We start from the raw sequence: 14,014 nt of genomic DNA on the forward strand, positions 1-14,014 counted from the left end.
TATACGTTTGAGTTTCGCAAGACGCCGCCGCGCCGCGCCCGCCCGCCAAATCACTACGGCTGAGCACTTAGGCCTCGTCCAGCGTAGGCGCGTTCATAAACATAATACAAAGGCCCCTTTATTCGAATACAGAGGCCTCCTTATTATATACGAGTGCGACACCGGTGTCCCGTCTGAAACGGGGTTAAGACCCGTTTCACATGGGAGACCTGTGTGGCGCCACCGGCGTGGCGAGACTCCGCATCTGCATATAAATGAACGCGACACTAGTGTGTCCACGTCTGAACGCGTCATTCAGTTATGTGTAATTGCGGAATCTCGCCACGCTGAACGGGTGTAACTACTGTCAGTGTTTCCCAGAAGCTATTTGTGTATAAATGTCCATTCGTGAGGATGACATCCAATGACACCACACAATCATGAGGTTTATAAGCTCTTTGATGAGCGTGGCGTCGTCAGATTTATTATCGAAACTCAACGCCTGCGATTGGTCGGTACGGATGAACAAGCACCGACAAGGCGTCTCACGTTTAATAGTCTAGAAAGAAAACAACGAAATACGAGAAGTTTACGAGTTTCGTGGCTTGATGGCGTGGAGATAGTGATCGACTAGAGACGTAGAGCAGAGGACTAGGCAGATTGGATGAATCTGCTTCGAGCTGCCATGCTCCGCCCTGGTCCATAGCGGCAAAGAAGAAAGAGTAGGCACTTTCAAAAGTTATTAATTCACCATACATTTTGAGGAATTTAAATAAATTAAATTGGATTCCTATCGTAGAAATACTAAAATGAAAATGCTTTTAAACAACCTGGTCTGCAGTTGTCATTGGTAATCAAAGTATCAGAGCATCGTATGGCATTAAAAAAATCATAATAATGTACCTACCTAAAGTACATATTCGCAGGATAAATAAGTTATTTGGCATTTGCAAAAATGATCAACATGCCTAGCAATCATAACATAATGCACGAGTTATGTTTTTATGCTAGTCATCATGATATCAATCTAATAGTAATAATTCTTATCAAATATCAAAACATAGCATATAGTACGATAGTAGCCACTATAGTAGCAGTACGCCGTTGTCTTTTTTACCATAATTGTGCCGCAAACGTAAGTGTACAAATCGGATAATCTGTCAAACGCCAACTATGCATCGGATATCACTGAAATTTTGACAGAAGTCATTCGAATGATACTTTCTGGACATCACCTCGACATTCGTCTTTCTAGCTAACGGAGCATATGCCCGTATACATTCGTCTAGAAAGCTTAATTTTTTTGGCAATTTTATTGTTTCTGTGAATGTCCACGCCTCTATAATTCTCTCGTGGGTAAATAATATTTTCCCCAGTCGAGTGCCTACAAGCAACCCTGCCTCTCGACTCGTCGTTTTAGTTCAATGTATGGTCCCGGAGTATTTACCCCATGGCCCCCACAAGGGGGGGCTGACAGGGCTCTAGCCTAGGCCCCGGCGTAGAGGGGGTAGATCAAATAGGTGAGATAAACACACATCACGAATTTTCCCTGATAAAAAAGTCGCCTATTACACGACATGACGTTGTGCGGTGCAATTATTGACTGTTGTGTTGATACTAACATGTCCATAATTCAAGTACAATATCAAAAATACAAAAAAAAACCGCTAAAAATACACTGAAGCCCTTAAAGACAGGCCACACGCTCATGCTTCACTACAGTATTGCCTGCGCAAACCGGTTTGCACAGGCAAACCCGTGCTTGTGGACGGCAAAACTGTACACCGCGTAAACCAAAAAGTGCGGCCTGCGTAAAATTCAACTTGCTTGAAATTTTAACTGCGCAAACCGAGTTTAACAAGCCGCGCTCAGTTCGTCGACGGTTACGGTCTTTTTTCATTCATATTAATTTTGTTTTCGTTGGATTAAAAATACCTAATATTACACATATTATTGTTGGTTCGTATGCTTCACTACGGTGTTGCCGAAAAACGATTATGACAAAAACAAATCGTCACTTGACACGACATTGTTGCGATTCCGAAAAACAGTGTTTTCACGACGACGACTTCTGTTGTAACGTAATGAGGTTTGCGCAGTTTTACCTGTGCCGTGTGGCCACGCGAGAGTGTTCCGTCTTTTTCCACAGGCAAGACCGCGCATTGAAGTCGCTGCCGTGTAGCCGGCGCATTACTTTTACCTCTAATGGTACGTTTACATCTGACACTTATACCGTTATACTTATTTTATGTGTCTGACATAAAAATTCACTTACTGTTTACACCTGCATGGATCTGACATAAAATGCTCGTATACTTCTCGTTGAAATAAAGTCTCGACACTTTATTCAATGGCAACATTTGGAATAAATATATGCGGTGTTTACATATGGTATTGTAACTTATTCGGACACTTATTTCGTATACTTCTCAAAAACGTTATGTCAGTTGTCAATATGGGAATGTTAAAAAAGAAAGCAGCGAGTGTTATTATTTTCTATCTTTCTATAAGTCTTTTGGCAACAAAAAGGAGGAAAAAATGGTCTAGATGGATGCGGGAATGGATTCAGCGACAAGAAGAACTAGGTGCCTTCCGTTTAATGTCAGAGTTTAAAATCGAAGATCCAACTCAATTTGTGAACTTTAGTTTGCAAGATTGGACCTTTTGCCAAAAAACAAGACACACAATTCAGAAATGCGTAGAAGAACGATTAACAGTAACTTTGCGATATCTAGCACTTGATCGTCATTGCATATTCAATATAATATTATCGTACCTAATACGAGTGCAGGTGTGGGCCAAAATGAATTAGGTAATACCATTTGAAGCGCATTTTTTCTTCACAGAGTGCATCAGAATTAATCGTATGTGCCGAGAACAAGCGATATTTTATTATCGAACAAAATCCATAGAACACGGCACATCCGATTTATTTCTCATTGTCTATGATTTTTGACAGATCGCTACAGTACATTTATTAACGTAAACGTTGGGCATACATTCATGGTGTACCTATGATAATTGATTGTCCATTGTTTTAGAAATATACATATGCAATTCACTAGGTACCTGTCAAACTACGAATAATGTGTCAGGTACTTGACATAAAAGTAGACGGTGGTCCAACTTCGGTGATATATCGCTCCAAGTTCGAACTTGTCGAATACGCGGTGTTTACATTTGCGTATATAAGTAGATTGAATAAGTGGTAGGTGAGAGTCGACACACGCAAAATAAGTGGCAGATACAAATATACTTTAATGGTACGTTTACATCTGACACTTATACCGTTATACTTATTTTATGTGTCGGACATAAAATTTCATTTACTGTTTACACCTGCATGGATCTGACATAAAATTCTGGTATACTTCTCGTTGAAATAAAGTCTCGACACTTTATTCAATGGCAACATTGGAATAAATATATGCGGTGTTTACATATGATATTGTAATTTATTCGGACACTTATTTTGTATACTTCTCAAAAACGTTATGTCAGTTGTCAATATGGGAATGTTAAAAAAGAAAGCAGCGAGTGTTATTATTTTAAGTCTTTTGGCAACAAAAAGGAGGAAAAAATGGTCTAGATGGGTGCGGGAATGGATTCAGCGACGAGAAGAACTAGGTGCCTTCCGTTTAATGTCAGAGTTTAAAATCGAAGATCCAACTCAATTTGTGAACTTTAGTTTGCAAGATTGGACCTTTTGCCAAAAAACAAGACACACAATTCAGAAATGCGTAGAAGAACGATTAACAGTAACATTGCGATATCTAGCACTTGATCGTCATTGCATATTCAATATAATATTATCGTACCTAATACGAGTGCAGGTGTGGGCCAAAATGAATTAGGTAATACCATTTGAAGCGCATTTTTTCTTCACAGAGTGCATCAGAATTAATCGTATGTGCCAAGAACAAGCGATATTTTATTTTCGAACAAAATCCATAGAACACGGCACATCCGATTTATTTCTCATTGTCTATGATTTTTGACAGATCGCTACAGTACATTTATTAACGTAAACGTTGGGCATACATTCATGGTGTACCTATGATTATTGATTGTCCGTTGTTTTAGAAATATACATATGCAATTCACTAGGTACCTGTCAAACTACGAATATTGTGTCAGGTACTTGACATAAAAGTAGACGGTGGTCCAACTTCGGTGATATATCGCTCCAAGTTCGAACTTGTCGAAAACGCGGTGTTTACATTTGCGTATATAAGTAGATTGAATAAGTGATAGGTGAGAGTCGACACACGCAAAATAAGTGGCAGATACAAATATACTTACTGTTTACACTTAAGTGAATATGGTGTCATACATAAATATGACGATATTAGTGTCAAATGTAAACGTACCATAAGTGAATATGGTGTCATACATAAATATGACGATATTAGTGTCAAATGTAAACGTACCATAACACAATTTTGAAAACGCTTGTGTTGAGCGTTAGGCATAGAGCCCACCAACGCGGCGCTCGGTGCGCTCTCTACGAAGTAGGCCCCCTCCCACCCGCGCATTACCCTTCACATATGTAATAAGGGGCTCAAGGAGCACAAAATAATTATTATTATCAGCGTCTCTCGTAACAAAGCAATAAAAATATTATTAAATTTCTCGGGGCTTGTAATTAATATTCACGATGACATCATTATACCAGCGAAATATCGGACACGCAATAACTAAACAAAGAGTTCACTGTTATTAAATAATGGCTTCTCGCCCGTCTATCGACGAAGCTGCCAGGAGCGTGATTTTGCTTGCCAGTTGTATTTTCGTTAATTCGTATCGCTGAGAAGCCAAAAAACGATGAATCATGGGGCTGGCGGGCACAATGCGTCGTCAAATCCAGTGTGCGCTGGCGTATTTGATTACGTTGTATTTTCGATGATTTACGCGCCACTTGTGAAATTTTGCGCGAGAGCTCCACTTGCTGCGTTAAGTGGGTTTTACGCCTCACACATGCCATTAAACATATCGATAGGTAGGGGGGCCCGCTTTAGGATGTGGGGGTCATGACCTATCCGCTATTAGTTTCTGTTTCTATACAATGAAATGTGCTCACTGCCTTCTATTGATAGAGTGGCTCTCTTCGTTTACTCGCACGTTGTCTTATGAAATCTTTTGAAATGAAATTGTTGACTTTTCTTGGAATACATTTATTAGCATTTTCTTAATATTGCACCGATGGAATAACATAGATAAATAATTACACAACATAGTGTAAGTTTACTGCAAAATACTTAATTCATATTACATTGTTTTAGTTACATATTAAGGAACCGATAATTTTTTAAATAAGTAATTTTGTAGATTGAACATATGTAATTTTAGTAGCTGAAACGAATAATCGTTTAATTGAGTGTGTCAAATGAGATTGATATATAGTAAGTATTTTCTAGATTACCTACCTACTTACATATTATTTTTAATGGATGATCGATCACTGATTAAGTATTCCTTGGATGTAGGTAATCATATTAATATTATCTGTGGAATTCGACTAAAATTACACAATCATTGATTTTTGACCATGATGAATATGTCATTGCCATGATGAGCCAAAAACACCGTTTCACTTTCATACAAAAGATTTTTCATGATCAAAAACATCTGTATGGGTAATATTAAATGTTCGTAAATGTGATACATAGGTGGTGCATTCGTTCAGTGAACATTGAACACACTTGAATCCGTTGACTCTATCAGTGCGCCAAAATAAAAACGTTAATCGACATTGTAATTAGTATTACAATAGAAATATAAGTAAGTACCTATACAAATCAAATACATGCATGTAAATACACAGCTAAGAAATTATAGTAAGTATATTTTTTATCACCTCTTATCAGAGGCTTTTTATTTTGAGGTAGAGGGCATATTGTGTTGCCATGACGTGCATAACAGCTGTTATCAACATTAAGCTTTTCATTGTTTTAATAAATTTATAATTACTTAGGTATTTAGTAGCATTGTTGTGTGCCCCAACACTGAAATGTATCATGTCGACTGCAGGATTTAATTTTGTGTTCTCTGATGAAGTACCTACTTACATCAATTATTCTTTAATTATTGATCGCAGTAGTTATTTATATTATGACTAGAATAATACCCATCACGTCCCAGCTAAGCTACGTTCATTGTGTACTTATTAAATATTATGCACTTTTATGTATGTAGGTATGTAGTTGTAGTACAACTTAAATAGATAGCCAGTGGATACTGCAAACAACTTTCTTCCGTATTTTATAAAACATAGGTGGGATTATGCCAAACATTATTATCGTGTTTGTTCGTATTAGGTAAGATTATTTTGTACCACAAGTAAAATGACATAACGTATTGTAAACTATTTTGTTTTATTCAGCGCTCGAAATGGAAAAGTTTACGAACCGGAGCGCTCGACAATTTTCTGAAGATATTTACATCAAATTAGGTATCAAATTTTATGTGTACTTTATAAAAGTTATGTACCTAGCCTATCTAGCTCAAACGGTCAAATTATTTTTTCCACGAGACGGAGCGATAATTTTACCGAGTTCACGAACCGGAACGGCGCTCCGGTGCGCTCCAGTCCATTTCGAGCCCTGCTTTTATTGCTATACAATGGTGACTAGCAATGTTATAAAAAGTTTTTATATTAGTATACCTAAGTATATAAACAATTGTTCATTACTTTATTAAACCATAATGCATAAAATGTCATCATTATCATAGGTACCTAAGCAAAATAATAATTATTCATTTTTTTTACTCCTAGTCCTTCCTACCTATATCAAATTTTCGCGATTATAAATCAAAATAAGGACCGAAAAGTATGCCAATTCATCAGAATATTAAGCCAACATTGCGGAGTGTGGCTTAAAATGCGGAACAGATAAGTACAAATTGATTAAGTAATTAACTTATATTTTCAATTAATTCTGAAAAGTGGAATCTTCTTCAAATGTTACAATTCTAACGGTAAAATAATATTGTATCAGTGGGTCAATACGTAAGGAGGCAATCTGTTATTCTGCAATAACATGATTTTATTACAAGTTAAAATGTTTATTAGTTTAGAAGTTTATTAAATTCTAGATAAAATTAAAAACTATTACCCACAAAATTATGTAATGTAAACACTGAATAGTAATGTTACAGTATTCCTTACCTATTGACAGGAAGAAATGTCACTTTCGAAATTGAAAGTCAATGACAGCGCTATTTGTATTTACACGCTTAACACTTTTTATTGATTAGTTCAAGAGTTAAAACGTGATGGAGGTCGCAAATCAATTACCTTATTACTGCGATGATGTAGTGTCGTATCTGCTTATTGCGTTTAATCCTCAGAAATTGTTTCACCAATTCAATCACTCACTCCACAAGTGTCGGCAAAACGGAAAGTTTTACAGCCAATTTGGAAAAGTTGGCAAAACTATATATCAATCTCAATATAATGTGAAAAGCACGCCACAGTTTTAATTCTACTATTTATTGTGCAAATTGACTCGCGAATGTAACACTTACGAATATTACTCGGTTTCCGCACTATGGTCGTCTGGCTGCCGCGGAACACGGACACACGGATGACGGGCAGACATAAAACAAGAAAGAAGAAGGCAGACTGGCTACGTGCTATGTGGGGAGCTAGCGCCGCTCAGCGTCGAATCAAACTAACGTCACGTACTCATATTTTACTTCCATATTAAACGATATCAGCCAAGGTGAATTTATTCAGCCAATTGAACGAATTAAATTATAATATTGTTGCTGTCATCACTTAAACGTCAGATTTCGATTGTGCGAAATTTTTCGACACAAAATGAAATTATAGAGAATCTTGAAAATATCTCACTAACAAACTCTTAATTTATTATTTTATACCTAGATAGGTAGCTACATACATACACTTTTTTTAAAACCTACATAATGATATTATGTTTAAGTTTGTCTTATAACTACATGGACAAATAGATATTTTACAAATTTAATTTACCAATATTCGAATTAAAATTCTGGGATAGAAAGGTAACATGATAAATTTAATATTACTACATGCTTAAGTCCCGTTTACACGTTTCACTTTTGACAATCATCGCGGAGTAATCATCCGCAGTGACCCGTGTAAACGCACACTCATCCTCGAATCATCGAAAGTGATCATCCAGAATCGAAATCGAATAAAGTTAAACATGTTCTACTTTTCGATCATTGCGGATGATTGCAAAAGTGGCGCGCATGCGCACCACGCCACTGCCCGTGCCACGCATGCGCAATGCGCCACTGACTACTGTCATCATATTATTTTTACATAAGTATGTAAACTGTCATTCTGAATTGAAAACAAACCGGTTACATAAGTACTCCCATGATATTACGTCGCATTACCCATGGTTTCATCCACCAACACCTCTTTTTCCTATTCCTATTTCTCTCTATGAAATTTCTGCATTCATACAATGAATATTCACTAATTGTTTGAATTCCAACCTGCACTGTTATTTCAGTTGACGCCATTTTGAAATGATTTAAGTATTTCACTTTCGGTGACACGTGTAAACAAGCAGTATACAATTCCCTGCGGATAATCATCCGCAGTGACTCGTGTAAACTCGCCTTTAGACTATGGATAGGTAGGTAAGTACTACATGATACTTTTCCTGAGAGCCAAAGAGAAGATTTAAGTTTTAATAAGTGCGATTAACTAAATAGGAGGGGCTTGTTAGTTCACAGTTTTAACACATGGACAACTCGTCGATAACCGGAAGTTGTTACAGTCGAAGTGCGGTTAAAAGTAGGGGTAGGTAGCTTATTAGTTCACAGTTTTAACAGGTTGACAAGAAGATCTTGTTTCGACAGTAGTGTTTCTATACAGAATTATAGCCTCACCATTATACCTTGACTATGAACATCCAGGGCCATAGCAAAATCTTTCGACGCCCAGGGTAAGGGGTAGATTTTGCGCCCCCACAACCCCACCAAAACACTAAAAACATAATTCCTGAAAATAAGAATTAATCGAAAGACTTTGCCCTCAGACGCAATACGGTCAAGATCACCATAACTGGTCTGGCCGGTGGTTTTCATTAAAAACTTTTCAACAAAAAGTGATTCATAATATAAGTAATTATTTATTTATTCATTTGAATCGTTTCAACTAAATATATAGAATTAATAAATTATGTTCATACAAAAATTTTACTTTTCGTGTTTTGCATGAAGCAAATTCATGAACGATACGCAGTCATTGCCCCCACATCCTGAAGCGGGCCCCTAGGCCAGGATTTTTGGCGGGTCCCTCTACCTATCATTTAGGTAATGGGCAGTGTGATACTCTAGAGCAGCGTTTCTCAACTGATATTCCACAGAACTCAGCAGAATCCTATCCAGTAGGATAATGTGAAAAGATCACAAAATAACAATGAAAAAGGGAACATATTATAAGAAAGATTTCACAATTTAATAGATGTCGTAAAATCAGTTTTCTCAAATATGATATAAAGAATGTTACACATAGACCTAAAATTTCCTGTTTAGATCAAAAAATACAGAATCCATAATTACTATGTTTTTTTCAGCAACCACACACTATAATCAAAAATTTTAAAATACATAGTTGGTACTTCGTACAAATACATAGCTATTTTTAAATGTTAATTCATCTGTAGCAAAGTAGCGCCTGCAGGCGACTTTTCTTTATTTACGGTACAAATTTGTGGCATATGGAATGTGTACAAATGCTATACCTAGTTATTAAAACTGTTGTCTTATGTTAATATTACTTATCTGGCTGACCCGACCCGCCACACCGGACCCCTAGGCTACAGCCCTGTCAGCCCCACCCTTGTGGGGGCCATGGATACCCTCATCGCTCAGTGTTTTGGTTATACTGTTCTTTTTGGAGATAATTGCTAAGCCAGGTAAACATAGGAACAGAGGAACGAAGATTTTTTTTTATAATTTTTAATTTGCTAAAACTTCGTTCACCTCAGTATCTGGTATGGTAAGAAAAATTCGAAGAGCGATTTCACAATTATGGTAAGCATCTTGATGACAGTTATACTATGTATGGATTAATTGCAAAAGTTCTATTGGAGATGCGGTGACTAAATCTGACAGATGAGAATTTGCTCGATATTTGATGCTCGCTATTTTGCTTGCCAAATTCAGTTTTATCCAAATCATGTTGGTATAAATCACGTTGGCCAGATTCATTGCACATCAGTGACGTCCGGTGGGGGTAGGCAGATTGAGCGTCGCTAGGGGCGGCAGTTACTTGAAGGGCGGCAAATCGAGGAGAATCATTTAGAAACAGCTACTTAAACTTAGTAATAACGAAAATATCTTTCCATTAAAAAAATCAGCTCACTGGTTGGATTTGTTTCAAACCAACTTATTAATTAACATAAAAGGTTTAACAAGTCTGTAATTTTTTTGTCGCGTTCGCGATGTCTAGTTTACTTCCGTTACCCTTCGACCTCCATGGTGACGAGAAACAAGACGTACACAGATGATACAAAATACTGTATAAAAATGGGGCGACATTTTGCGCTGCCCAGGGGCGGCATTTTGTCTAGGGACGTCACCGTCGCACATGTTCATAATTGTTCGCTTGTTAAAAGCTCCAGCGAGGAGTTAAAGAATTAAAGTTAAAAGAGACTTCATTCACCTTTTCCAATCGAGATTTCATTTGTAATTAATTAATCATATACAGAACAACAATCTTTATTGAAGCTACTTTCAGGCGATATGAGATGGCCTTCGTCTTCATCCATTTCAGTGACCATAAGTGGTACTTTTCGTTGTTGTTTGGTTAATTTGGCATATTCCACTAGTTTTAAAACATCCAAGACTTTAAGACACCTAGGTACCGCCTAGTTTTTCTTAAATCAGTATGTTGTTACAGAGCGGGCGTTGACTCTTCTTCAAGCAGTTCTCATAAATATTATGTAACACAAAATAATTTTAAATCCTGTGATTTTAGTAAATTATGTGGTTGTTATTTTTATCATAAAAAATTAAGAATTCACATATATTTATATTCATACACAGTAAATAATAGATAAAAATGCGAGAGAAGTGATTCCAATTCCAAGGTAATTATGAGAAAATATATAGCCTTTTTTACTGAAAGTTGTGGAATAAAAATTTTCACTAGGTACATTATCATTAAAATATTATGATAGAGCCTATGGGTTTAGGGGAGGAGGAGTTGATTAGGATTTTAAATACCCAGCGACTCAACACTATATTTTATTCAGCACTACTACACCACTGGATATTATGTATATTTACAACAGAATAAAAAGAAATATAAAGTAAAATCGAATCAGGTGTGAGACAAGGGGATGCGCTATCCACTATGGTATTTAACCTTGTGGTGGAATCCATAGCTCGTGAAACCAACATAAGAGGATGGGTAGATAACAGTACAACGCAGATGTGCGCTTATGCTGACGACATAGTAATTACAAGCAGATGCAAACAGAGGATGATCGACCATGGTGGCACTATGAAAATAAAAGCAGAAAATGCTGGGCTGCAAATAAACCAGTCAAAAACTAAGTATATGGTCAGCACACGCGATCAGGTACCGCTGCAGAATATATACATATGAAGGGGTGGACAAGTTCACGTATCTCGGATCCAGCCTAAATACCCAAAATAAGACAGCAGAGGAGATAAAAATCCGCCTTATCTCCGGGAATAAATGCTGGCATGCCTGCAAGCGACTGGTGGGGTCGAAAATTCTAGGCCGAAGAAGTAAACTTCTAATTTATAAAACAATTATAAGGCCAGTGGTCACTTATGGCTGTGAGACTTGGTGCTTAACTCAAAACGAGGAAAACAAATTAGCTGTCTTCGAGCGCAAAATACTCCGCAAAATCTTTGGACCCACGTTGGAAAATGGGAACTACAAAATAAAAATGAACCACGAGTTGGAAGAGCTGATTGAACAGCAAACAATCATAAGATACTGTAAGTCCCAAAGACTACGATGGGCGGGACATGTGGAGAGAATGCTTGAAGTTAAAGCGCCAAGGATCATGACGAAGTGGCTACCCCAACGGAAGAGACCCAGAGGCCGTCCAAGAAGGAGATGGGCTGATGCCGTAGAAGTGGACTGGCTTCATATAGGAAGACCCGGTAACTGGAGAAGTGTGGCGAGAGACAGGAGTGAGTGGAGAGCGGTTGTGGAGGAGGCCAAATCCCACCCCGGGATGTAGCGCCGTGGAAGAAGAAGATAAAGTAAAATTTGTAACTATACTATGCGGTATAATTAGGCTATTATAAGGCAATACTGGGACACGAATCCTGAAACGATCGTGGACAGGAACTTGGCACGGTTGGAAGTCCTAAGTATCAATATTATTAATTGTAAGTATGTAACCAATTTAAGGTCCCTACCACAACTGATTTGAGCAGCAAAAAAAAGATGAGTAAATTTATAAAAACAGAAAATCCTATTATAAATACAATTGTACACATCTCAAAGAATATATTCATGTTGAAACAGATGAGAAGATATGATAATTAAATTTGTCAATCAATTATTAGATAACATAGGTGCCGTTTAAATTTATAGCAGGTAGCACAAATATGATTGAAATAAAAAAAAAACTGTTAAAGACATTTATTAATTATAAACCATGCATTAAAACCACAGAGAAAATAATAAATTAATACTCCATATAGATTTATGTCATGATTGTTTGCAATCAATAACATGCAAAATTATTTAACTACATTCACATGTCATATTATATTTGTCCTTTAAATTTAAATGAATAATAAAATTAACTCTAAGCCACATCTAAACTTGCCTCGTCTGCTGCACAGCCATAAATCAAACCTCCTAGGAATGTCGCACCAATATTGCATATGAAGACCGCGCACACAGTCGCGTGTAACCTCTCGAAACGTGGATATATGGGATGCTGCGACCGGCGAGTCGGTATAGGGATGACCAATTCGTAGTGTGTGCGTATGCGTTCTGATGGCTTCGAGACGCATGCAATTTGTTGTTCTAGATGTTTTTTGCAAATTAAAAAGTCGCATTCTACCAATGTGCGGAGCTCCATTTGGCAACGTGTATTTTATGAATATCGATGACATCACATCGACGTATTCGACATGTTGCAGACGAGACGAGTTTAGATGTACAAGCCAGCTTAAGTGTTTTCCGGGGTTACATGTAAATTGTACATAAACATTAATAATTGTAGTAATACATTTTGGTCAAAAACATTATTTGTACGTATTGCAGATGGCTGACAAGCTTCTTCTTCTTTGACCATGTCCGATCCTAATAGAATCATATGGGCCTCCACAGAGTGGAGGTTTGTATTAACAGATTTAATTTTTACGAGAAATGGATGTCAGCCACTTGCTCAACCTATTAGGTCCATACTCTGACTCATACACAAATTTAAAAACAATGTGTACTTGCCAGACCCAGGATTCAAACCTGGGACCCTCGACACTATAGGCTTGCGTTTAAGCCACGCGGCCATCGAGCTTCAACACCATATTATACATTCTTCAAGTAACATTTTAGCGATCGGTTAGCAATTTTTCATTCATTATTATCATTATTTTAAAAACACACATATGTTAATATTGTATATTATATCGAGGGCTTAGTGTCAAACAACACTATCTACAAAAGTGCAACTTTACAGGAGAGCCAAAAATCGTTATTTTAGATTCTTGTAACTCAACAAGGAAAATGTTTATTTAAAACCTAATGTTAATATTTTATAATTTATTGTGTATTGTACATTTATCTTGCTTATGATGATGTTAAAATTTATAGGGATAGTTTTTAAAAAATATGAAAACAAGGGTAACTTCTGTAGTTAGCGTTAAACTTTACTGACTATTTAATAAGAAATTAGAAAAGATTGACATAACGTTGTTTGACTATCACGTAGCCGTACATGTAAAATAACGTTATCTCAAAAAAAAAAAAAAACACTTTTTTGTAGGTAACGTTGTCTGACTTTAAGCACTCGATATTTACTTATATAGTTTC

The 14,014-nt window shown here is 36.8% G+C and overlaps 1 protein-coding gene across 1 annotated transcript in view; it reads right to left on the reverse strand.

Annotated features, from left to right (window-relative positions):
- Cpr (Cytochrome P450 reductase) overlaps nucleotides 1-7,654 on the reverse strand; it is a 92,271-nt gene extending 84,617 nt beyond the window's left edge. Inside the window, exon 1 of the mRNA XM_085957901.1 lies at nucleotides 7,277-7,654. The gene's annotated coding sequence lies outside the window, so the exon portion shown is untranslated. The remainder of the gene's footprint in view (nucleotides 1-7,276) is intronic.
- Nucleotides 7,655-14,014: the final 6,360 nt, after the last annotated feature.

The sequence above is a fragment of the Rhyacophila brunnea genome, unplaced genomic scaffold (assembly GCF_057557595.1).
Source record: "Rhyacophila brunnea isolate RB1 unplaced genomic scaffold, BYU_Rbru_1.0 scaffold_7, whole genome shotgun sequence".
NCBI classification, from domain to species: Eukaryota; Metazoa; Arthropoda; class Insecta; order Trichoptera; family Rhyacophilidae; genus Rhyacophila; species Rhyacophila brunnea.